This window comes from Tenebrio molitor, chromosome 1, assembly GCF_963966145.1.
Source record: "Tenebrio molitor chromosome 1, icTenMoli1.1, whole genome shotgun sequence".
In the NCBI taxonomy this organism is placed as follows: domain Eukaryota; kingdom Metazoa; phylum Arthropoda; class Insecta; order Coleoptera; family Tenebrionidae; genus Tenebrio; species Tenebrio molitor.
The window spans coordinates 15,255,605-15,281,998 of NC_091046.1; the positions used below are offsets into that span (position 1 = coordinate 15,255,605).

Here is a 26,394-nt window from a genome sequence, read left to right on the forward strand (position 1 = left end):
TCTATATTGTAATAAATAATTATTTAGTAAAATAAGATTTCGTGGCGCTTAACTGGGGAAAACAACCAATAGACTGTTCTTTGTTGAGACTTTATTTACTGTACTATCCAGCCACTGCTAAAACGATCTTGCTGCTTATTTCAAAAAATAATTCACAGAATTATTCACTAAAAGCCACCAAGACGTAATAAACTGGACATGACTACTTTTGCTTACTTCCTTTTATGTAAGTGTAATACAAATTTTCGTTCAATAAGAAACAATTTAAGAACGACATCAAAGAAAGAAACTCTCTTAGATTAGAGAGATTAAAGAACAGCTTTCTCATTTAAAAACTGCAAGACATATTTAATAGTTATTTAATAAACTAGTTTGTTAATGAAGGCGATTAATAATCAAAACTGTTTAAAGCACGAACGAGTGTGTTGAGATTATTAATCGCCCATTAACAAACGAGTTGATTACAAAAATTTTTCGTTGACCGCAATTTTTTTTTTTTTGTGACAAAATTTCAAATTAAAGCCAAATCAAAATCAATTTCATCTTTTTCGATAAAGATGAGACCTTAGAAAATACCTTCATTCTTTTTTTGTCCTCAGGGTAGGCCATTTTTAAATTTTTCAACACTTTGTATTCACTTTTCCACAAAGAGGGTCGGAAGACGTCAACTCTATTCACATTCAATTTCACGTAAAAATCACGGTTACTAAGAAAACCTAGTTATCTTTGAAAAATTTGACATGCGAATTATAACCAAAAAAGTCGGCTTTTGAAAAAGTGAATTCGTAATTGTGCAGTTATGGAGCTATAAAATATAGAAAACCCTGCTGCACTACCTGCTGCAGTGTTGGTAAGTGCAAACAATACATGTTCGAGGTTGTTTATACATCAAAATTTCATGAAAACGTCAAAATCGCAAAAATCGTTGATTAATGAAAAATAGTGTATTAATGAGGTTCATTAATACACTATATTTTAGACAAAATAATTCATTAATATTGAAATTAACAAGCGGTCAACGGAAAAATATAATAATAATATATTGTCGTTTATGTCGTTTGTAAAAAATTTGTAAGTATTGTTTTTGACATGCCTTCTGCAATGTTCCAGGCTTTACGTATATTGTCGTCACAACTATTTATTATTTTTACAAACCTTCCAAAACAAGTAAATTTGTATTCACCTTTTTCGATTTGAAATCTAAAATGACGATAGCGTCAATTGTTGACACACAAATGTTTTAAAACAATAATGGAAAAGAAAACATTTTAAAAAAATTTTGGCATATATTTCTGTAAGTACCTACGGTGGCCGGCAAAAAAAGTTAGCCATCATTTAAATGTCAGTGTCATTAAAGCATTAATTACACATTTGGATTTTGATGTGACAGAAAAGTGATGGCTAGTTTTTATTGCCGGTCATTGTACATTAGATCAGCTGAAAATGTTATTAACTTTTAATCTGACGGTTGACGGTTGATGACAATTAGAATTTTATGATTCAGCTTATTATTATTTTTCCGGTTTAACTAACGTTCTAAATTTTATTGGTTATGTGACATACTATCACCACTGAGCTCGACTTCTATTTTTGCTTGTATTTTAACTGTCACATCTGACATTTGTTATTATAACCGTTATGCACCGTTGAGTCAATCTCAGACGTACACAGTTTCAGAGTCACAGCGGGTGGAAATGGTGTGTTATTTTTCAGTGTTTGACTTCGTTTTTCCTCCCGATCACTTCGTTCTCTCCGTTCGCATCTGACCTGTAACATGTAGGTTCATGTTATAATTATTCCATTAGGGAACCGAGTGCTTACTCCATGAAAGCAGCAAAGCGTAATCTTTCCAAGCCCCTATTTTTAACCCATGATAGAACTTTATTGTTCTCCGGTTAGTGAATTAGTAATATCCTTGTAACGCAAGTAGGATAACGGAAAACAAACATTACCTGCCCAGCGTGAAAAACAGCGAGAGGAAATTGAAAATATGAATAAAACAGGTCACGTGGCCCGCGTGTTCCGTCCACAGGGACCCGACATGCTTGTGACATGCGACAAAACATAGGAACACGCGCTAACGGGCGAAGACTCGCAGACGACGACGGGGTTATTGGAATAGTTGCACAGAGGGACGTTGAGGGGACAGCATGAGGATGTCTCGCGAACATCTACATCAACATCACGCCTCTCTATTGTCGGGCGCGTTTATTAGGTTCTGCCGACACTCAATAAAACCAAATACGTGCACTGAATTGCCATTTTAAAAGTTGCTGGTTTTTAAATTTAACAAAAAAGTACTCACCCTGGGCACTAAACTTTGCGAAGGTCATTCGTAAAATGAAAATTCTTTCTTCTTTTCCGGCAAATTGTATTTATTTTATTATTAAACTTTTCACTATTATTAAAAATCAAGTTCTTTGCCTGGAAACAAGATCCTGACTGATTTCTTGTTCCAGCTTTTTGGAAATCAAATGGGGTGCTTGGGTTTAACGTGGATAGAGTGTAACACTTTCAACCTCGTTTTCAACAGTTTCCAAAGTGTACAATAGTATAAAACAAAAGTAAGATAAAAACTGCTTATTAGGACGATGCCCGGTTCATTTTCATGGCAGATTGCAGTCTTAATTACTTACTTTTATTCTCAAATTTAAAATAGCACTTTGATAGTTTTAGGTTCCACTTGTTGTTGAGCGAAGACCTAGAGTTAAAATTTCTTTTCTCTACCACTGTTTGCGTTCCAGAAAGACATCTTGAGAAAAAACACGGTTTGCTTTTATTGGTCATTCGTCTCGTGCTCTTATTTGATAATAATTGGTCTTCTGACCGAATAATTTATGGATGTTCGAGTTTATTACCAAAAAAATTGCCGATATTAAAATTTTGCACGAGGGGTATACGGCTGATTATTTCCTGAATAGAATGAAAACAAACGCATTATTTCCAACCTTTTTATTCAAAATAATTTATTAAAAAAAAAACAGGTACCGACATTTTTTATCCGATTATTGCACAGTGTGCATTTTAGAGAAATTTTATCGGGTTATTTTTTGTTTTCTCGTTTTGATTGGTCAATATTTGTTACGCAATTGGTTGCTAAACACATGAAGGAAATAATCTTAAATACATTTCGAGTATTAACTACATTTTGTATTTTGATATTTCGAAGAATTTAGAAAGGTTGGAAAAATTATTCTAGATTATCTATAAAATGTATTTGTAAATAATAAAGAAATAATGTAATTTGTACGATGACAACTTTTTGAATAAAGTTATACAGCAGTTTGCCAACGGTTAACATCCTAATGGGTCTGTCACAATAGTGTTAATGTTAGTGGTAATGTTATAATGTTAGTCGAGATGGCAATGATGATGTTAGTAGTCCAGTGTTCACAATAATGTTAACGGAATGTTACTCTTACAGCTGTCAACGTGGTGTGAACTGTCACTGCGCCTGCGCGTGCGTAAAATTCTCGATGGAGATTGGTAGATGTTAACGAAGATGTTAAAGAACCAGACATTTTCTGGTTCTCTTAACATCGTTTCTAACATTAACATCAACATCACCATTATTGTGAACGGTTGAACGTTTCACCAATATTCTGAAGATTAAATTCTGGCTAACACTAACATTAACATTACCATTAACACTATTGTGACAGATACAAAAGCAATACAGGTTTGTTGCCATTTTCAATTTATCCAAAATAAATCACCTAGAATTTTGTTCTTTATTTTAAATGTAAAAGGTTCAAAGGTTCATCAGTTAAATTCCTCATACTACAGGGAGGATTGTTATTTATATAGAGTAACATGGCAATGACATTTATGTTACTTACATTTTTCAGACAGGTTTTTTTTTTAAATAGAAGTATAGATAAAATACGCTTAAGAGTTTTCCAGTTAAAATTATGTATTTAATATGCAGCTTTGTCTAATTTATTTGTGTAGAAGTAAGTGCTTTAGAACTACAATAATTAAACTTACATGATAACCACTAACGATCTATCACCGATTGTTTTTATGAAATTTTAACTAGTAGATTAAAACGAAAAACTTGGGTACTTTACAATTTCATCATACATATTTAACAATTCACCCATTACGCTATGCCGCCGTCATTCATCTAAATGCATATTATAATGACCAGTAAATATGATAATGGTAGGATCTCTCCCAGAGAATGATTGTGTTATTTATGACAATATGATTGGGGTCGCCGTAGGTTAAATCAATGAAAGCGCGTCTGGTGGCGCCGAACTGCACCGGACACTAGAGATAATAACACCTAATTCCCACTTGAATGTCGGCGATGACTTCTCGGCTCACACCCCTGTTGTTTACTTCGCTGCAGTGACAGTTTTGCAATAAGGAAGATGGAATATTTGTCTTAGCTTCAACAAACACTGCCTCGCGCAAGATGACTGGCATAATCGTAGTGTAGTGTACTCATTCGGAAAAGTAATTAAAATTATAATTTGTATATTGTTATCTCGCATGATATGATCATATGTGGAACGTTGAAAAACTACGGCTCAGACACTTTAGGTGAAATTTGCACATAATTTAATCATTTATCAATATACAGGTTGTATTTAAAAATGGCGCATAATATTTATGACTTATTTTGAATGAATTAAGGACCTAGTATAAGTTATATGACTTTTACTTAAATTTGGAATAAACAAGCATGGGAAGTGATTTACTGTTGTACGTAATAGTATATTATGATACAAGTTTATAAGGAAGCCTTTCAAGCACGCGCGACGTGGCGCGGAGTGCTTTTAACGTCGCAAGTGCTTTAATAGTATATTAAAGAACGAGTTTTGTAAGGGTTGATTTGGCGCACGAGTCCCATGTGTAGAAAACGACCCGTAGGGGAGTTTTCTATGGGACGAGTTTTTTTATGTTATTTTTTAGAATTTGCACCTTTGTTTTAATTTTTAAATAAAAAATTAAATTTTCAAATTCTAGGGAATTTTGTATTATGTAATTGGTAATTCAAGGTAACGGATGCAACTACATCTGCAACATATGATAAAAAGTAGAGTTTGAACATTAATATTGGAAGTTTTTTGGTGTAAATGACAATAATACACTGAAATATTGATAAAAATTTTCTTAGAGATCTATTAAACTACGAGTGCTTTAAGAGATAGCCATAAACAACTCCAAATTGAATACAATAATAGACCTATTAGAGACGCAGATTCTAAAAAGTCCCTTATAAACGTGTATCATACGCTATTTTTTATTATACCTGCACTACAATCTGAAAATTATAACAAAAAAAGTAAATTGAAGTACCTTTTCCGAAGTAATCTGTGTCATTAATCGTTGATGTAGAAATGGTCAATTGTTGTTGTTTCGTTGCTATTATAAATTGTGTATAAGTGTCTATTTACCATTGTTCAAAATATAGGTGAATTTGTTGTTACCTAAGCGACTTTAAAGCTTTAGTGTTTTAAGAGGCCGATTTTGCACGCATTTTAGTGTCAAAAACAGGGAATATGATTCAGGTATAATATTTTTTTTTTAACTACGAGTAAGTATGATGATTTCATATGTATAGTCTTTGCCAAATCCAAATAACCACCAACACTGCATTCTACCCAGAAAATCAACCGGCAACGTTGTGTACTTAGATTTGACTGGTCTAGCATCCTAGTAATATCAAAATTGCCATTATACATTTAGTGTAATTTTGTTTTCACCAACCGAATTCAACAGGTGGTGGTTATTTGGGTTTGGCACGGCCTATAGGTATGTGGAATTTACATACTTTCAAATTTCGGTTAGTAGGTTAAAAATATATTTTCGATAAAGAATTGGTTATAAATATCTTATATTTAATGTTTTTATTTATTCGTTCTAAGTAAATGCTACATTTTAATTGAGACATTTTATTTTCAACTGTGAAAAGATGCTATGAGTGATTCATTTAGGGGTGACTCACCCAGTATTTACACATAGCGACGTGGAATTCAAATTAGTTTAAACATCCTGTCTGCAGCAGATAATTATTTTGGCTTGCAACCGGTACAATGTTATCTAAAATTGCATGGTAATCATAAAACAATTAATTTAAGATTTTTTAAAAATTTTCAACGGGTATAGTGGTGACTAAAATTTTTATTTGAAAGTAATTTGTGATTATCTAAGAAAAGTGTAATTTATAAGGATGTTCAATAGTTGAACGGAGGCCACACAAAACTGCTTTGAACCCTTTAGTCGGTAACTTCTGTTGTATTCTAAGTGTACTATGTAGTGCTATGAATTTACTATATATATTTCATAGCACTACATAGTACACTTAGAATACAACAGAAGTTACCGACTAAAGGGTTCAAAGCAGTTTTGTGAAATACATATAGTAAATTCATTTTGTAATGCCGAACTAGATTTACTAAATTTAGTAACTTTTATCTTGTGAACACACCTTTTTACCGCGAATTTGGGCTTTTAAAAACTTAGGTTATGATGGGTCACGTCATTTGCTTCCACAATTTTGTACTTTTTCATTACGTATCCATTATCTTCAAGAGTAATTTCTTTTATTTTGGTGAAAGCCTTTAAAATGTGCTGTTTCGTCTGCTTGTTTATTGATGCTCTACTCCGTTTTGGAAATTCATTCATTATGGCAGCGACAATAATATGACAATTTAAATCGTTGCCAACTGCCCAATTTTTATTTATTTTGTAAAAAAATTTAACAAAAAAAGTTCCAGCTAGTTCGTGATTACAAAAATGAATTTAGTATAAATACATTGAAAATTTTCGGAATTATTCTTTACCCAATATGTGACGCAGTACTGGTTAAACTGGTTGCAGACTCGTCTGTTCTTAAATGTTTTTCTAATAAACGAAACAGTTATTTAAATTTTATTTAATTTTTCTGCAACCAACAATACAGGTAGACAAGTGTGACGCCATATTTTTGTAATTTGTAAAAACAGGGAAGAAATGAACATCACATAATTGATTAAAAAATATAAATATAAAAAATATAAGTATACCGTTTTAATAAACGGTTAGTTATAGACTTGTAGTCCTAATGTAAAATACGTTGTTAACTATACCTACTCGTAAAGCAGAGGGATATTGTTGTCTTTGGGTCATTAAATTCAGGCCTCACTTTTCACGTCATCGATTTTTTAAAACCTTTTAAACCAAGATTCAGACGAGGGTTCAGACAAATTCGCAACTCTCAAACATTTTCATTAATTAGAATCTACATTAGAATCTAATGGCTATTGCCGGCAGAGAGATATTCTGCTCGGTGAATCTTCCGTTCGTTTCGTTATTGGAAATATAACAGAAATTAAAGTCTGTATCAAACCAAGACCAGTTTTTGTACTTGATGAAACACTGTAACCAATTAAGGACCATCAACTGCTTGATTATAGATAGAAAAACACAGACAGACCGAAGAAACTTGGATCTGAAATCGAACGCTAATTTAGAAAAACGCTTCAGTTTGAAGTATACGAGTAGATACATTTAGATAATTTCTTTTTTCATTCAAAAATTTTCGATGTTGAACAAAAAAGTGGTGTAATTTTACGTTACGGTATCAGTAGATTATTTTTTACAATTCGCGTCATTTGGCAGAGGTTTCGGAAATCCGCCGTGCCATGTTTGCGGTCAGTTTCGATAAACTGTTATCTATACAACGCCATTTCCGATTCTATAGCTTGTTTGACATCACCCTCACAATCTGACGACCCAATGACTTACCAAACAATCTTTATGACTAGCCGAACAGTGATAACAGAGTTCTACAAGTTTTATATAGTTAAATGTTTGTCATATTATATTCTATTTCTGTATTAAGGCATCTTCATCGTTTTCATAAATCATTAATAGAAATAGTGAAATTTTATTGATCCAGAAACTTTGCAAAAAGTGTTTGTAGCCAATTAATCATTTTCTTGTTCCATGCAAAGTACCTACATATTAACTCATAAATATCTACATTGACAATACATATTTATTTTAAATAGAGCAAAACAAAAAACGATTGATATAGAGGAAACTCCCGGAACAACAATCTAATAATAAATCTGAAAAAATATAAACTGGTCGAATTGTTGAAATATGGCTGTAGAAGCTTACACCAAATGTTCCTAAAAACGTTGTCATAGTGTGTGAGTGGTGAGGAAGCTTCTTCTGTTTCGTACACTGAGTGTCCGAATGAAAAAAAAAATACATTTTCTAACTCTAATATCTTATACTGTTTCTATGGTGCATTTGAGCTGTTTCCCATAAAATACGCTTTTCCCTATAAGACACGTCGTCAATAGCAACGTATCTTATAGAGTCATAAAATACGCTCAAACATATTATTCAAGTAACATTTTATTCATCATTTTTGCAGTAATTATCACAAAAGTGAAAAGTACAATTATTGAATTGGAACTGCCACATTAACTTCGTGCTCTTGTTCCTAACATCTTCTTTAACTTCTGCTGTTTCATCCAATGCAAGTGCTCGGCCATCGAAAACTGGCAATCTACATTTTCTTCAAATTATTCTTGCCGCAATGTGAATTAACTTTTAATGAAGTTCTACACACTTGCCCCATATCAAGAAAAGCCAAAATGACATCTTCCGTTACCTCCGTGATGCTTTTTTTATTGTTCCGGCCTTGAAACGAAACATACACCTTTTCGTATGCACTTTAAAGGCCGATTTATAGTTCTGTAGCATGTACACTTCTATTCAGAAAAAAGGCGTACACGTAGTGAGCACAATTTTGGTTAGATTGCCATATCGTAAACCTATCTTTTAATTGTTGTTACTTAGAAACCTGTAACAAAACCCGTGATGATAGCTGGATTTGATCGATGTATTCTTCAGAGATTTTAATGTGTATAAATGTTTTGCCTTATTTATTAGGCAAGTATTACCAATTACTACAAACACAATTCAAACTTTTATTCACAAATTTATGGAAAAAGGCAACTCTCAACAATCTAACAACAGTTTAAAAATTTATAAAAAACAGTGTTCACACATTTGACATACATACAAAATGTCAGTAATACGTTTTCTTGGAAACGATTAATTAAATTTATCCCCATTTACAGTAGCTCTCAATACTTGTACGCTTTTTTGAATAGAAGTGTACGTATGGCATAACATATCAAAATTGAATCCTATTGAATCAAATGTATTCATTTATAGATCCGTTAACATAAGTCCGTATCCGTTTAGATATGAATTGGCCAATTCCAATTATTATGTTGTGTATCATGAAAGTTACGGAATTTTAATATTTTTCCATAGAAACGATTACGTGTAAGTACGCTGTCAATGAATTCAATTTAAAAACGTTATTGAAAAGGTGGAAAATATGAAGGAAATTCTAATCGTACAGTGTGTTGAAGGTTCAAGGCACTGTACGATAAGTCTTCCAAAGACTTTGAGGCCGGTGTGACGAAGGAAATGATTTGGAGTAGCTGATTTATACGTGTTTTTGTAATGCGTTTTGTTTTCGTGGTTTCTTCGTTTTTTCTTTACTACAACCTATCTCGTGTAAGATCACCAGCAGCAGCAGTTTCTAAAACCTCGTCTTCACAAAACTTATTTGACAATTAGTTTGACACTTAAAAAGTCAACAATCATATCACGTTTTGTCATGAACTATAAATTGAATTTTAAAACTTATGTTATGTTTATGATTTTTGTCTATGTTATGCTATATGTATACGGAACTATAAATCGTGCTTTAGACTTCATTGGTAACAAATTTCCCCTTTTTTCTTATTTCTTCTGGAACGTTTTGGCACATTTCAACGATGAAAATTGTTTTTTTTCCAAATTTGTTGATATTATTACCATAGTGCCCACGGCAACCTTCGCATTTTGTGTATTGTGATGCGCCTCGAATAATTTCTGAATTTATTAAAATTTCTGATAAGATGTTAGTGTTAGAAAAAATCTTGAAGACAACGCGTGTTTTATAGTTTAAAAATCTCGGTCTGTTAAATCCTCGCTCCTTGCGGTCGCTCTGTTTTAAACTACGACCTCGATTTTTAAATCGTCTATAAAACACTTGTCTTAATAGCTATAAAAAAATCAAGTTAGCCTGATTAGAACATTGAAAAGAAGTGAATAAGAAATCACAGTTATTTCAAAGTGTGATGATGTCAGAAATTAACAAATAAGAACTACAGGGTGTTTTCGAAGTTGAGGTGTTCCTTGTAACAGGAGGTACTAAACATTATTCTTAAGAATTTCAGCCTAAATCGTCTTAGTAAAATGTTTGTATTAACGGAGATAATTGATTGCATATTTTTATAGTTTTCTAAAATTTTGAGTCCGGTCCTGTCTATTTCTCCGCTGTACTAGATTAATAAACTGACGTGGCCCAGGATGGAATCTTTCCGAAAATCGCTCTGCGTACTCTCTGGACGCCGCAGCTATATTCTGATAGCATTGCCCATACTTTAGCAACATATCTGTGAGCTCGTTATTTTCGTAATGATAACCCATTCCGACTAATTAGATGACAATTCTGACAGTATTTTTGATTAACGTGCATGCTCATTAGATTTTTTTTTTGTCGATTTTAGTTGCTAACAAATCAACGCAAAATTAAACAGGACCGGTTTCAAAAATTTCAAAAAAATTAACTTATTGTGTCTTCATTGCCGTACACATTTTACTAAGGTGATTTTGGCTAAAACTCTTTAGAACAACGCATACATGTTAAAAGAAACGCCTCAACTTCGAAAACACCCTGTATATAATGTACATATACCTGCAATAGGATGCTAGTTGCTTGGTACGGGTTGGAATAGTTCTGTTGATTCTTAATGACTGTTTGGAGGTTTGATCGTTTTTTTATGCTTGGTCTTTTACTTGGTTGACCTGTAATCGGGACATCCTGTTGGTCAACTTGTCCAAATGTTTTATAAGTTTTTTTTTTACAATAACGTTAGACGATATTTAAAAAAGAGTTTAATTTATAATATACAATGCTTTGAATCAATTGACAACCATTGACAACCAAGGCATTTTCAAAGCACATCTTAAAACTTCTCAAATTGTATGAATTTTGTTTTAAATTATTTCCATTGGCTAATGTTAGAATGTTACGTTAAAAATCCAGAACATTTCTGGGTCTAACGTTAACGCTAACAATAACATGTAACATTAACTTTCATCATAACGCCATTGTGAACAGTCCACACGGAAATACATGTAATTTTGAATTTCTAGATCTAACGTTAATATTAACATTTTAACATCGAGATAACGTTAACGCCATTGTGAAAGGGTTGTTAATGACACATGAAATGAAATAAGTCGAAAAACTCCAATGATGAGGGTTGTTTCCATTAAATGCATCATTTTTGCTGAAAGTGCATTCATCTGACCAAAACACGGAACGGTATAACTTATTATATGTAAGTAAAATCATAAGTACAAAATTTAATCCTACGGTGAGGGTCATTTCCAAAAAGAGCATGTACCTTTCGTGGTAAGGTAAAAATGTATGTTTCTTGAGAATATGTTAAACCGTTTGTTGAGATACATAATTGCAGATGGTGAGCAAAATTTCGGGTAGACGTTTTTATATTTCATGTTTCTTCAACATGATTCGAAATCTTCATATTGGATTTTTTCTAGGATTTTTTAATGACCCAGTGCACTTGCCACGAAAAGTGATTAGAAACGTACCTTAATATTGGGCCTTCAAATAAATACATATTTAGAGTACGCGTAGGCGACATTCTAATTCTGTTAACAGTGTAAAGTAATTTTTGTAGGTAACCAATTATTCTCCGGAGTTACACAGTTTACATAGTAAGCTTTTTCCCAATTTTATATTGTCATATTCCGTGGAGGGGGAATAGAGAGAATCATGGCCTCCTAGATCGAAAGAGACAAAGTCTCTTATAAGGCCAGTCGCATCGTAGAAATGTCTGTTTTTAAATGTCTTTCATTGACATCCCATGGCCAACTTCATCTAGCTTCCGCTGCGCTCCATACGGCCGTCCCAATACGCCAATTTTCATTGTTGAAATTGATTCTACTAACCTCAAAAAATCGTTTGGTAACTAGCCCCAACTAGCGGAGAAAAATGTTAATAACAATGATTGACGTTTCTTTTCAAAAGTCATGAAGTTTCAAAAAGATATGAAAATCAAACGAAAATATGTAATAGTCTTGTAAAACTGGAAAATATATAACTATATTTAATACATTATTTACATAAAACAATGGAAAAGGAACAAAACTCGAAAGTAACTTAATTTTAAACAGCATAAAGGAGTGATAAGTAAAAAACATACCTAAATGGGTGGATAGGTAGGTCCTATGTAGGTACCTCTTTGGTAGATACGTAGTATTATAATTTTAAAACCTTTCCGCTTATGGGCTTATTAGCAATTGATTTTCTTTTTATGGAATCAGTTTTTTGTGAACAACTACCTATTATTTAAAAGTGGTTTCATCAATAATTCTATAATAACTTTACAAATTTTGCCTTTATGTGTGTTACAGATAAAGAGGGAATTACGAATTAAATGTGGAAGTAAAATTGTTACGAGTTGTTTGAAAATATTTTCTTGGGCCAAATATGATAACACTTCTGTGGTGGCAATATCTGCCAATTCTTTAAAAAAAATTACAAACTGATAATTTGGATAAGTCAAACCGCCACGATTTTGAAGATTAATTGAACGTAAAAGAGGACCAGGGGTTGAAAAAGACAATATAGGAGAGAGACAACTGTCGCAGTGAAATATTTCATTTAATTTTTTTACAATATACTATGAAGCTGCATATATGGTGTTACTGCGATTAAAAATAATAATTGGTTTACTTAAATTTCGAATTTTCTCTAACAGTCGAAAGGGTAGTATCAATTCCGGTTCACATTTTTCCGCCAAACTGACAAAAAAACACGGTTTCCCCATCAACCCATAAAGATTTATGTTAAAAATTTTGCAACAGATGGGGCTAGTTACCAAACGATTTTTTTAGGTTAGCTGAATCAACTTTAGACATGGATTTATTAGTACTGGATACGGCAATACCCTATAAACGTACGTCGACTTTGAAAAAACATATCACAGACTTCGGTACCTTCCCCCATTTCATTCTAACCTGTATTAAAATATGTTTCTCTCTGTTATTACAATACGTATGTCGTTTTGATGTTTCGCAAATGTCAATTTTGAAGTTTGAAATTAATTTCAAAAGTCTGAACCTGTGGTCTGAACTGTCATAAAACTTCCTGAATTCGTAAAATAGAATAATTGCAATAATGAAAACCTGCAGAATTTGTTCCACTCCTTATTGTTCTTCAAGATAAGACTTATCTTTTCACTGGTATGTACCTAAAATAGACGATTTTTTACAAATACCGAAGACCTGGGTGAAAAAATGATTTCAGTTTTCCAAAAGAAACCTTCTTAAGAAACAAATGGATATCAGTGTGGAAGAGACAATCAAAGTTGCAAACGATGCGGTTATTTGTTCAAAACATTTTCGGAATTCTGATTAGAATGAATGTAAAAAACCATGCAAAATTTTAAAAAGAGTTTGTATAGGTATCTTCACAATACCTTAATTTTCCTACCACACCTAATGCCCCCTTTAATTTCAATTTAGCAGAAGAACATTGTAGTGGCAACAAATGTAGAGCGTATAAAACTTAAATATTTAATTTCTCTTTCATAACTTACTTACCTATTTTTAAAAATTGTTAGAAAATAAAACTACGGCTACTCAATCAGCAGATTCGAGATATAATACAGATGTAACAGTAGAGCATTTTAGTAGCCCTCGAAAAGCAAAACGACATGTAAATATGATCCAACATGTTGACGAGCAAAGGGAAATACACTACGAATGTAAGAAAACTGCGAAAGCTCTTAAACAAAAACAAGATAAGAAGTAAACTTAACAAAGTTGTATTATTTAATAATGAATAAATATAAGAATCTGTTACGAGTAATATTTATTTTGGTGTTTTTTTGTAAGTTTCATGGATACTTGTGAGTTAGAATTTACGCACAAATTAAAGTTAAGTGGTTCACAAAAATATAGGTAGTTGTTGAAGGCAGACAACTCTCATCACCTTTGTAGTCCAAACCTGGATTTCCTTTTGTGAAATCTTTTCCAACAGCATTGTCAGTGTTTCACATTAGAGTGAAAAATACCTGGCTTTAGACGAATTAGTCATTCTTAATACGTTCAAGTTCTAAAACAATAATACTTGATAGAGTTAACGGTTCAAATACTCTCGAACTATGCAAACTTCAGAGAAACAGATTAGAAAAAAGATGACACGAATGACAGGAGAGTAGTAAATAATTGATAGATTGAGTATTTAAACCAATCAGAGTCGGGGGACTCGCTAAAGGATAGTGATAATACCCAAATAATGCGTTAAGAGCAACAGAAGTAGATGGTACGTCTTATTCAACTATGATGGCTGTACACCGTATCCAGTACTAATACATCCATGACTTTAGACCCTTATTGGGACGGCCGTATGGAGCGCAGCGGAAGCTAGATGAAGTTGGCCATGGACATCCCTTACAGTAGCTCCCTCTATTTTTCAGTCATGTACATTACAATAGGCGGCTAATTTTGAAAAATCAAAAATATTTGTCAATTTATTTTTACAAAATGCCATACGTAAGAAAGTGCTGCATAAAATCGTGTAATTCAAGTAATCCTGATGATAATGTTTCCTTTCATTCTATGCCTGCAGACGCAAATTTAAATTTATTGTGGAAAAATATTTTGTGTGCAACCGTACGCGAAATGAGCACTTCGCGTGCCTAGAGCAAGCCGCGAAATTGAATTTCGCAGCCGTTGCCTTGACGACGGCCGTAAAAGTAAAAGTCATTTCAATATTTATTTATTATCACAATTACAACATATCTATCTCTATATTTGCGGTGTGATCTTACAAAATCTGGATTGGGTACAGTTAAAGTTTGATTTATGCCAGTTTTTGTGTCAGGAACGGCCGCTATTAGTACAGAATTTTCATCCGGTTTGAAGTTCCCGCCAATTTCAAATGGAGTGGTCGCCTGATGATTCGATGATTGACGTATTGACGAGTCGGTAAAAAAGATCGATCTAGAACAGACACGTATGAATTAGGTTAATTTTCCACCGGTCAAAAAGGGAAATATCTGGTAACTAGTAAGTAGTAACATATCCTGAATCATGAATGGCATCAGCAGACATTTTGGTTTATTTGTCTCTTCGCACGGCATCTGATATTTCCACGATTAAAATAACCTAAAAGGGAGCAGATGATAACTTATCTTAACAGAATTTAACATTTACCTGCCACAATAAATAAATTCCAGTAAATAGGTAAGCCAATGCAACATTATCCAACACGGTTTTCACATTCTTCTTGTTACATCAGTCTCAAAGTCACTGTAACATTTTTTTATATTGCTGTTTCGATTTTTCAGGTTTCAAATGCGACACTGCACAATTTATAATATTTTTTTAACTCTGGATGAGTACACGGAACAAGAGCTGCATATTTGCGGTATAATCTTACAAATTCTGGATTGGTGACAGTAAAAGTTCGTTTTATGCCAGTTTTTGTGTCAGGAACGGCCACTATTAATACAGAATGTTCATCTTTGATGTCATCAATAGATATTTTGGTTAGTTCGTCTCTTCGCATGGCTTCTGATATTCCTGATATTCCATGATTAAAATGACCTAAAAAAGGGCAGATTATACAGTAAATTGATCTGGTCTCGTGTCAATACCTTAGACTTTTTCGCCTGATAACAAACTGACTTTTTTTTCAAAAAAGGTACCAATTTCAGAAACTTCGTGACACCAATGCCATCCCGTATGTTCAGCGTGAGCTTCAACATTGAATATGTGCTCCATAAAGTTGAACTTTTCACAGTTTTTGATTTTTCCATTAAATAAGCCAAAACAACATTCTCCGACACTGGACACTGCACAATCTGCAATATTTTTTAACTCCGGGGAAGTAGACGGAACAAAAACGTTGTAATTTTCTTGCGACATTTTTCTAATTTTTCTCAAAATGAATTGTTTTATTTATGTCGTTTCCATAGCGACATGGCGACATGTAGGCCGACTTTATTTTTATTGACAGTGAAGGAAATTTTACTTGTTCATTTTTTAATTACAAATTTTTGGGTTGCACACAAAATGTTGTGTACACCTTGGCTACGAAATCCTTTGACGACCTCGAGATTGTCTTGTCTCGGCCGCAAAGCGGCCTTGACGACAATTTTTCTCTCGGTTCGTCAAAGTAGGATTTCGCAGCCTTGCTATACAAATAACTATTACTAGAGAACACTGGTATGTAATATGAATTTAAAAGTGTAGAGTTTACTTCTCTATTTCGTAGACATGGACCAGATAACGGACTCTGCAGTTATTATATGTAGTCAACATTTTACTGCAGATAGTTTTGTACCAAAAATAAAACAGCGTAGACTAGGCAAGGGAGCAATTCCTTCCTTACTTAATGTTTGTTAAAAGTGAATTTTCAAAAATTAATTTAGTAATATTTTTGTAGTTTTCAGACCAAGGCTGAGCATGCAGTTCGACTAATTTTAAAGAATGGATTGATGAAGAGTATGAATACATCTAATCTAAAATCTGGTCTAGAATACAGTAGTAATGCAAAATTAATAGAAATTCAAAATTTAAGTGCTCAGCCTAATGAAATTATCGCAGTATTACCCGACAACGTTATTGAAAAGTTAGAAAAATTACAAGCGTTTAGATAAACATTTAATAAAAATTATGTGGCAACCACAGCTTTCCTATGTGGCTATTTAATTTTGAAATTGAAAGAAGGTGTAAATTGTGATATATGTTTGTCGACTTTATGGGATGCGTCACCTAACAAGAAAAGTCCCTTGTTAGAATTAATTTACAATCAAGATAGAGGAAATTTAAATTATCCAAACGAACGATTTATAAAATTAGTAGAATTTTTGGTCCAAATTATACAGGAAATCTTGCCATATCTTCCACATAAAAAAGTCGATTATATTTTGACCAAATTTTAATTTCATATCTTTATATCAACCCCATTTTTCGATGTAAAATTCATAATTACACTGTTTGCAGTATAATAATAGGTAAATTAGTATCTCCGGTACTAAATAATTATTGTAATTCGAAGACACAATTTTTTAAAAAGACAAACATTCTTACCAAAAAAGGAAAACTTATGAAATTAAATTAATTAAGAAAATACATTATTATTGTTCAATAAATAATTTTTGATAACTGGCTTATCTATTGTAATAAAAAAAAAAAAGATGATTTTATCGTTCTCATATCAGAATCCCAAAATTCATTTGAGGTTATATTATTGAAGATAGGCAACCCTCCAGACCCCTTATAGTGCTGCCCTCTTAAAAACACGAAAAAGGCCTGAAACTAGCTAATGCGGCTGGCCTTATAAGAGACTTTGTCTCTTTCGATAAAGGAGGCCATGGAGAGAATGCACTACAAAAATTAAAAATATTTTCTAACCTAATTTTATTTCGTTAAAATGTCAGACGTTTCTTGTGTCATTTTCTACGCTGGAAAAATATTGCAAACAATTGAAGGCCCGTTACTATACTTATAATTGTTTTAAAATAACATTATTCTTGAGGACCATTTTGACAAAAAAAACGTTAACAATAAAGGCATTACAAAGCAACTAATGTCTGATTGTAATGGGTATTATCGGGATACAGAATCTCATTCACTGTAATGTAAAAGCAATTCCTCGATTTTCTATCTGAATACAGACAATCAGGATAATGCAGTCGGACATTGATCAATGGGTTTATAGGTTGAGGTGATGCCGTCAAACTGCGTGTTCATTTTTAAGATTTATGCATTTCACGGCCAGTCTGTACCATTTACAAACTTTACAAAAATTAAAAATTGGTTTACATCGTTTTCGCATATTGATAAATGATGTGAGTTTCGGACGTTTTTATCGCAATATATTTAAATTTAAAATTTCGTAAATACTGAAAAGTTTTAATTAACAAAATATTTCTGTTATTAAAATTACGGCATGACTGCACTTAATTAAAAGTCTAGACTCCCCCATCTGCTGTAACTAAGTCCAGTATATCGATCCTGTCAAAAGTGACTCTGATATATCGACGATTAGGAGGTAATTAAGTGCGCGGTTGGTAGAAATCGTCGGTTAATGGAAACGCGATCCGGTGGCCGTGATGAAACTCTTAATATATTACAAATTAAACGTCATGTGTTAGTGACTCAACAGTCTCATTTTGAACCAACCTTTGTCGAGAGATGTGTACAAGATTCTACAGTTTTGCGCCATAATCACAGCTAAAACTTCTCCAAGTTTAAAATAATTATTGCCGAAAGTTTGTGTAGAGTTCTGTTGGTGTAACTAAACTTCTTCGGTTGATACAACAAACGATGCAGACAAAGAAAATTATTAAATTCTAGCTAAAAACAATTTTAAGCTGAAATGACAATTATTTATTTTCCTATTACACATTCAAAATGTAGTGCAAAATTAGTAGAATCTAATTTATCCTTCATCTTATATGGGTTAATAAATCTTCTACTTATTATAATCTAACATTTTATTATTTATTATGAATATGATTACGCTTATTACAACGAGTATAGGAAGTTAAATATGAAAATAATCAGTTATATTTTCATATATTATACAACGAGAGGATTGAAAATTCTCGATTATACGAGACGTGTTGCCCGGAAACACCACGAGATCGTAGATCGAGTGTGTTTCCGGCAACACGGCGAGTAATCGAGAATTTTCCATCCTCGAGTTGCATACGGGTAGACTATATCATGAATTAAATAAATAAATAAATAAACAGGTTCCCGAAACCGACTGGGCGCATTCAGTAGCAGAGCGATTTAATGTGACGTTAATGTGACGGCTAGCGCAAAAAATTTAAAAAGTTAAGGCGGCGAGCGAAAATACAAAGGTTGGTATATTCGAATATACAAATGTTCGTATATTCGAAATCGCCTTGGTTACTACAATAACCGCTGTAATACATGGTAACTAAAGAAAATCAAAGATTCTTATTGGTTTATAATAGTATATAACGGTATTAGGCCGATATGGGTTATATAACAGATGAGGTTGAGATAATATAAAATCGAGGCGGAGCCGAGATTTTATAATCAACCGAGTCTGTTATATCCATATCGGCCGTATGTTGTTTTATAGTTTTCTTTATACCAATAATACTTAACATTTATTTGTAAGACTGACATTTCTCTTTACTTCAAAAATTAAATTTAGTTGTCATTTGTGCCGTAACCGTAGCAACGGCAGCAAAAATAACGGCCTCGGTCTGATAATTTTGAATAACGGCCTAGACTGTTATAGGTATCATATCAATCAAGCATTGAGTACTGATAAATCCTAATAACAGTATGGTATAAAGAAAAGTAATGAATGATATAGTCACTAGTATTCCACTAGTGAAAATATAACTGATTCGCTGGAATTTTTTGTTGCTAGGCTACGAAAGTAAATATGTATCTGCTATTTTATTGGTTAATATTTCGTTAATATTTGAAAAATAACAGGTGAATTGAATAGTCATAAGGATTCTACAAAAATGTCAAGAGAAAGTGAAAGGTGTCAAGTATGTATGTACTACCCTGCCTTCAAATAAATTCGGAATTAGAGTGGGCTGTAATTTTAGTATGAAGTTGGCAACATCCAATTTTTAAACACAGTACAGCACTGATATTTGATAGTACAGTGCACGTGTTTATTCTGATCGTGGCATAAAACTATTGACAATTGTCAGTGCTAAAAGTCTACCATTAATAGACAAAACACATAATAGTAGTTTTATTTAAGATTTAACGAGTTCGTGTGTAAATTGCGCTCTTTATGGCATGGAAACGAGCATTTTAAGGCCCACGAGTGCCATAAAGAGCCCAATTTACACACGAACGAGTTGAATACTTACAACGTTTTTTGTTCGACGAGCCCCTTAAAGGCTCCAAATCGCTTAAAATCTTAAATATTCGCTTGACGTTTCGTTTTGACAAGTTGTGACATTTATCAAAATCCGTTCACACAGGAGACAATTCTCAAATTTTGACAGTGCCGATAAAAATATTTGAAGGCACGATATACAGGGTATTTCACGAGTGACAATGAGCCAGAGGGAATTGAAAATGCAACCACAATACCATTTCCAAAGTTAACGTAGTTATTTTAAAGATCGTATTGTTTTAATTTTGTTTATCACAACTGACATTTACGAAAAAGTTAAAATAGGACGATTAAAATGCCGTTGCGCGTTTATGCAGACAATAAACATTTTCCCAAAAACTCTTCGTTTTGGACAATTTCATTTAACCAAGCGAATGACGTTTATGTCAAAATTTACGACATTGCACAGCTAACCATGTTTTATGTTTTTTTAAATCAAAAAACAAACACCCACGTTATTGTATTTTTATTTTAATAAGGAATTTTGACTTAAGCCATAAATAAACCGAACAAACACCCTACTTAAAGAAATTTATTTTTGTAATGTGCCTGTCAATAGGCAGTCTCGAACAAATATTCTAAGGTAATTTTTTTTGTCATTTTTAGTAAGGTTCACATAGAAAAAATTGTCAAGATTAGATACAGTCATGCTCAAATAAATCTGGGACAATTTTATTTATAAACTACATACAGCGTGAATTCGAAATACGTCACAATCTTGAAACCCCAGAATCTTCAAACCAATTGTAAAAATCCCGTGCATTCAGTTTTGGGCTATAGATCCGCATAAGGGCAGAAAAGCCATGTAAACTTCAACCACAAAAGTTGAGTACGCCACTGATATCACGTTAGGACGGATAGTAAGATTTAAAAAGTTATCGAGTGCAACGCAAAAAAGGTGCAAAAAGTTTTGTTACGCGGGTGCTACATAGTACCGCGTGCACATTAGTTGCGTTCAGTGCGACCTTCGGCTATTGTTTGGTTGGAATTTTGTGTCTCAGTGTATCATTATCATGGAAAATTATACCAATAGTGAAATGACCGATATGGTACTTTGTTATGGAAGTGCAGATGGTGTTGGCTTAAGGGCACAAGCTTTGTATCGCGAAAAGTTTCCGGCGCGTCGTGTTCCGCATTCGCAAACATTTCTGGTTGTTGTGTACAGGAAAATGGTACTTTTCGATTGCATCCGGCAGCAAGAGTTTTGTGAGTGATTCGAATGTGCGTCGATCAACCTGATTTTATGCGAATAGTGTTGTTAACGGAGTTTTAAACCCATATTCCATCAGCGCAAATCCCGGACGATGCAGCAAGTTTTGTAAGGGTTCGGGACAATCTACATCGAAGGGATTAGAAATCACGACCGACATTTTGAACATTGTGTCTAATAATTGTAACTATTGTAAGGACGGTAGTTGTGGTTTTTGCTTTGACTTTTCCTTTCACTTGGTTTTCACTCTTAATGTTACACGTTTTTGCGGCTGTGTGTTTAAAGTGTTTTTCGGCTATTTCATTCAAAGCAAGCTTTTGTTACGCTGTTTTTAAATCGTTTTTGCGAATTTTCATGATTCGATTTATTAGAACTTTCAGAAGCGTCTCGTTCGGGATGGAATTAAGTTAAATTGAACTTTATGAATTTAAAATGTTTAACCACATTTTCGGTTTATTCACTTCCTGAAGATCCTGGGGTTTTAAGATTGTGACGTATTATATATTATCCGTACACGATTGTTTCAAATTCGGACTGTCTATGAAAATCTGGCATTTCAGTTGGCAATATTGTGATTTGGCATAATAAATCTATTTTAGGTTATAATTGAATTACACCAAATCAATTAGGGAATTGACAACAAGACGAATATTTAATAACAAAACGTCATATGACAGTGCGTGTTTAAAACAATCGTGAACGGCATATACAGGGTTATTCACGAGAGACTTCCGAAGAAAATTTCGTTATATGCAACCCAAAATACAAGAAACCCCTAGACCTTGATATTTTGTCCAATTCGAAATAAGTTAGCAATCCAAGTAGCTTGGCGAATAAGAGGTATGAGCAAAAGTTTTTACAACAAACATGGATGTTGCCTATTTGAAAATCGCCGTCTGTAAACATTTTTCGAACATTTGTAACGGGCTAAAGCGCCCCATTTTAGACAAAAAACTCCAAAGTCGTGATTTTTGTGTTGAGGGTTCCTTTGCGCTACGTGCTGAAAAACAGTTTTGACTTTGCCTCAGAAACAATTGTTTAAAATACTCATCTCCGGTAATTCGATGGATACTTGATATAATTACATCATCAACCTCTTTCATTTCCGCATTTTTCTCTTAAAGTTCCTCATCTTCATCGCCCTGTGGTGAAGGGCTGAAGAATATCGCCACCCTTTGTGATTTAGGGGAAGTAGGAGTCTTCCAAAAGTCAGAACAAATTTTTACCGTCACCTACATAAACAGCTTTACTAGCAGGGTAGTTTAGCCACCTTGTTCCTTTCAACTTTACCCTGGAGGCCCACACTCGGGCACTGTGAGTCTCAATTTGAGTGCCTTCGTTCCTTCGTGCCGCGAACTAGTCGGTGGGCGAAACTAGTTCAATTTCAATGCCCATTGTCCTCTCCGTGTGACTCAGCGAGCAAAGGTTTGCTGATTTCTCAATTTTCCATTCACAATTTCATTTAACTAAACCTCACTTCTTTGTTTATTTTGGTCTGTCAACTCTCTTCTCTCATTAAAATCCAACACCCCACTTTTCCTGCGACTGCAGCATACGGCAGTACACCATTGGCCCACTCAATTTCACGTGGAGTGGATTTTAGCCCTCTTCCCGTTTTGCGTGTGCACCAAGTTTTTTTACGTGGTGAACGTTACCGTCAGATTACCGTCAAGTGCCGCAAAAGGGAAGAAGCAGCTACAATCCCGTAGTCGCAGTCGAGAACACCACGACTAGACATCTCGCTGAACAATTTCCCGAGAAAGGCCAGAGTAAAAACTCAGGTGAGACCTCCAACCTTCTTATCGTCGACCTTCCGCCTTTTTTTCTTCAGCTGGGTAATTTTCTATTGTCTTCCCCAGGCCTTTTTTTTCTTATCTCGTCATTCTCGCTTATTATCTTCGTCCTACCGCCAAGTAACGTCTTCGTACCCCGGACTCTCCAGAGGCAAGTCCGTGTTCCTACAGGAGCTACCGCCGGATCCTTGAGGCGAGCTACTTACAAGGCTCTGCGCAGGCGCAATTATCACCGCCAAAGCCACCCTCACCGGAGTCCCGGAGTCCAGCTTCCGGCAGCGACCAGCACCGCAGCAACTACGGTCAGAGCTTTTAAATTCTTAGAGGAAATTTGCCATCAGGAACGGACGATTTGTTCCGTTAATCTGCGCAAGTTCGCTGAATTTTTATAAAACAAACTTGAAATAAACTTTGTGAAGGGCTAGCTACTTGACGCGTGATTGTTCGCTCGTATCACTCAAATATTTTTGAAGTAAATTAACGCCCTGTACGACACGTGGCCACGCGCTCTAATATAGGACAAATTCCCGAGTCAAAAACCGAATTGAAGTTTATTTTTACTTTTAAATGGTAGCGGCTTGCTAGAATAATTCATATTTTATTTTTACAATTTCATTTACCAAACCAAATACTCTTTTTATGTTCATTTTTTCAATTTTTTATCAATACACGTTTATTTCAATGCTCTTGTATCATTGAATTGCCGGAATTTTTCTTCTGAGGTTTTCGGATTTGGACCCAGAGTGAAATTTTTAAACTTTTTTTTACAACCAAATCCGTGGCGCCCTATTTTTTTCGAAAAGGAACCCCCCAATACACAAATTGCTCTACGACTGATGCCGAGGCAGTGGACCATCCCCTCAGGTAGGTTACACAATTTTTCATATATTAGAATCATATCCGTCTTTTCACATTTGTGTGTGTACATTATGAAAAAAGTCTTGAAAAATTATGATTAGCTAAAAATGTTAAAACTGACATGACAGACAATAACGAGTAGCAATCGTTGATTTAAGTATTACTTTAAAATAATAAATTTAGGAAGCTAGAAGCTATTGGAAATTGTAGTTTCGGTTGCATATAACGAAATTTTGATCGGAAGTCTCTCGTGAATAATCCTGTACATATATGTATATTAATAATAAAACAGTCATAATCAGAAGAGTTCATATTAATGTCAATTTGATCACAGAGAGGTTTTAGGAAAAAACAAATACTTAGTTCTGCATAATAAACTGTTATTCACGAGAGGGGTATTTCTGAATTTCTTTTTACGGCAACCCATTATACACATTGCAACAATATCTTGATTTAGAATTTTGAAAATAATTATAACTGAATCCACGATGGCTCTTAGTTCTGTCTCTTGACGTTAAAGCAAAAAATCTTTGTCAATTCGAAAAATGTGTTTTTACAATAACGACGAAAAGACTGACGTGCTCCTCATTTATGGAGAGTGTGGAAAGAATTCTATCGCCGCTGCGGATGTTTAGAAGCCGATGGTAGACACTTCGAACACCTTTTACACTAAATTAATTTGTTAATTTATTTCTTGAATTTTGATTAAATACAGGTTATCTTTCAATCTGACATTTCTCACAAATTTATCCAACTTACGTTGATTTTTAATTTAAAAGAAATAACACATTTGATTTAGTAGTTACTGCCATTGGTATTGTTGGTTGCGGCAAAATAAAAAATCCGAAGTACCCCTCTCGTGAATACATTGTATGAGTAATAAAAAAAGAATTTTGTACAAAAGACGGAAAGGCGGTAATGAGCATTAATCACCTGGATGTTAAAATTTTCATGCGATTTGTACCCATAGTTTAATGTAATTTGAAAAAACAGTCGTAAATTAAGGATTCTGTTGATGGCAAGCAGTAAATGAGAACTTGAAATAAAAATAAAAGCTACCTGCTTACTTCTTGTTTATTTAAATTGTATTTTACAGGACGTAATCAATTAACCATTATCAACACGGTTTAATGTTAAAAGTTAATGTAAACAGAAATTTGATGTTAAAAAATAAAGGGGGTAAATTTACTTTTTTGTAAACGTACCAAATGTTAAACCTAACATTCAAGTTTTAGTAGAATTTACAGCTATAAAACCTTCAATTTACAATAAAAGAGTCATTGACTCAAATAAAAAACATTATTTTTTGTGTGACCATTTATAAGCTACATTCTGGATATACATATGCCACAGATTTTCATTAAAAGTACATCTGCCACAATGTTATGAATTACCTATCAAAATTTCAAAGCGAAGTGTTTAACATAATTAATAATTATCATCCTTGAATATTTTAATGAGGGTTGTATCTACTTGTAATTTCTATATGGGACAATTAGTATTAATATACCAATTGAATTGCCTATAAAATCTGAATTTTAAAAAGTTTTAAGCAGATTAAAGGAAAGCTAAATTCCTCCGTGTAGTTACAGGATTTGCGTATAAAAATGTTTGTTAAGTCAAATAAAATCTGCGTGTAATTTATTTAAGTAAAGTAAAAGCCGTTTAATAAAGGAGAACTTAAAAAGGACACCAGGTGTTCGTAAAATCCTGCACCGAAATAAATTAAAGAATCTCGACTAACAACAAGGGACTCGACGATGCAATTGCCGTATGGGGTTAACAAGGACCTTATTGTTTTAAATTGGCACTCGGAATTGAATTGAATGAAAGGGTCGCATATTTCTCACTACCCCTTGCAGAACAGTCGGTTATAGAGAAATAAAATTACGGGACTCAGGAATATTCTCGTCCAAATTCCACACATGATTGATTCAGTTAACCCGGCAAGGTAATTAAATTGGCTCTTTCGGCATCTGGGTTTCAGACGGATTTGCTGTTTATGGACACAAAATATCTCGCATACATTTTTATGACGCCACATATTAGTATTACTGTTGTATGGATACCAGTGTCTAAATATGTATACTGACTTCTGGAAAAAGGAAACACCTAGAAGCTGTTGTTTGAATTTTCACGAAATATCTGATTTACAGCTAAAACTAAAAGATGAGAATATAATGATAAATTTGTCATGATTTTTTTCTAGAATGTGGAGACTTGTCACAATTTTTTCCACATTTCATTTCACAGTGTGTTGATGCTCCTAGTTCATTACCGTGCAAATTATCGGCAAATGAGTGATTTTGAGCGAGGAATAAATTCACCCGTTGCTTGAATCAGAGTTAGAGAGCAATAATGATGGTGATACAAATGGTCGGAAGAAGGGGTTGTTTATGAGCGTCTGCGTGAATCTGGATGTCTTCAAAGGATTACTGGTTGAAAAGATCGTCACCTACAAGTTAAGGTTCTAAGAGACAGATTTGCCGCAGTAAGGAGTATTGCTAATGACTGAA

General features: G+C 33.6%; 1 protein-coding gene and 1 long non-coding RNA gene across 3 annotated transcripts in view; one reads left to right on the forward strand and one right to left on the reverse strand.

Moving 5' to 3' along the window:
* Positions 1–26,394, forward strand: part of Ddr (discoidin domain-containing receptor 2) — a 233,873-nt gene that overhangs the window by 17,800 nt on the left and 189,679 nt on the right. The gene's annotated exons all lie outside the window — the stretch shown is intronic.
* LOC138141322 (uncharacterized) lies at positions 14,869–15,728 on the reverse strand. The gene is made up of 3 exons (XR_011163086.1): positions 15,322–15,728; positions 15,218–15,273; positions 14,869–15,108 (listed from the first exon to the last, which is right to left on the reverse strand). It is a non-coding gene; the product is annotated as an uncharacterized lncRNA (long non-coding RNA).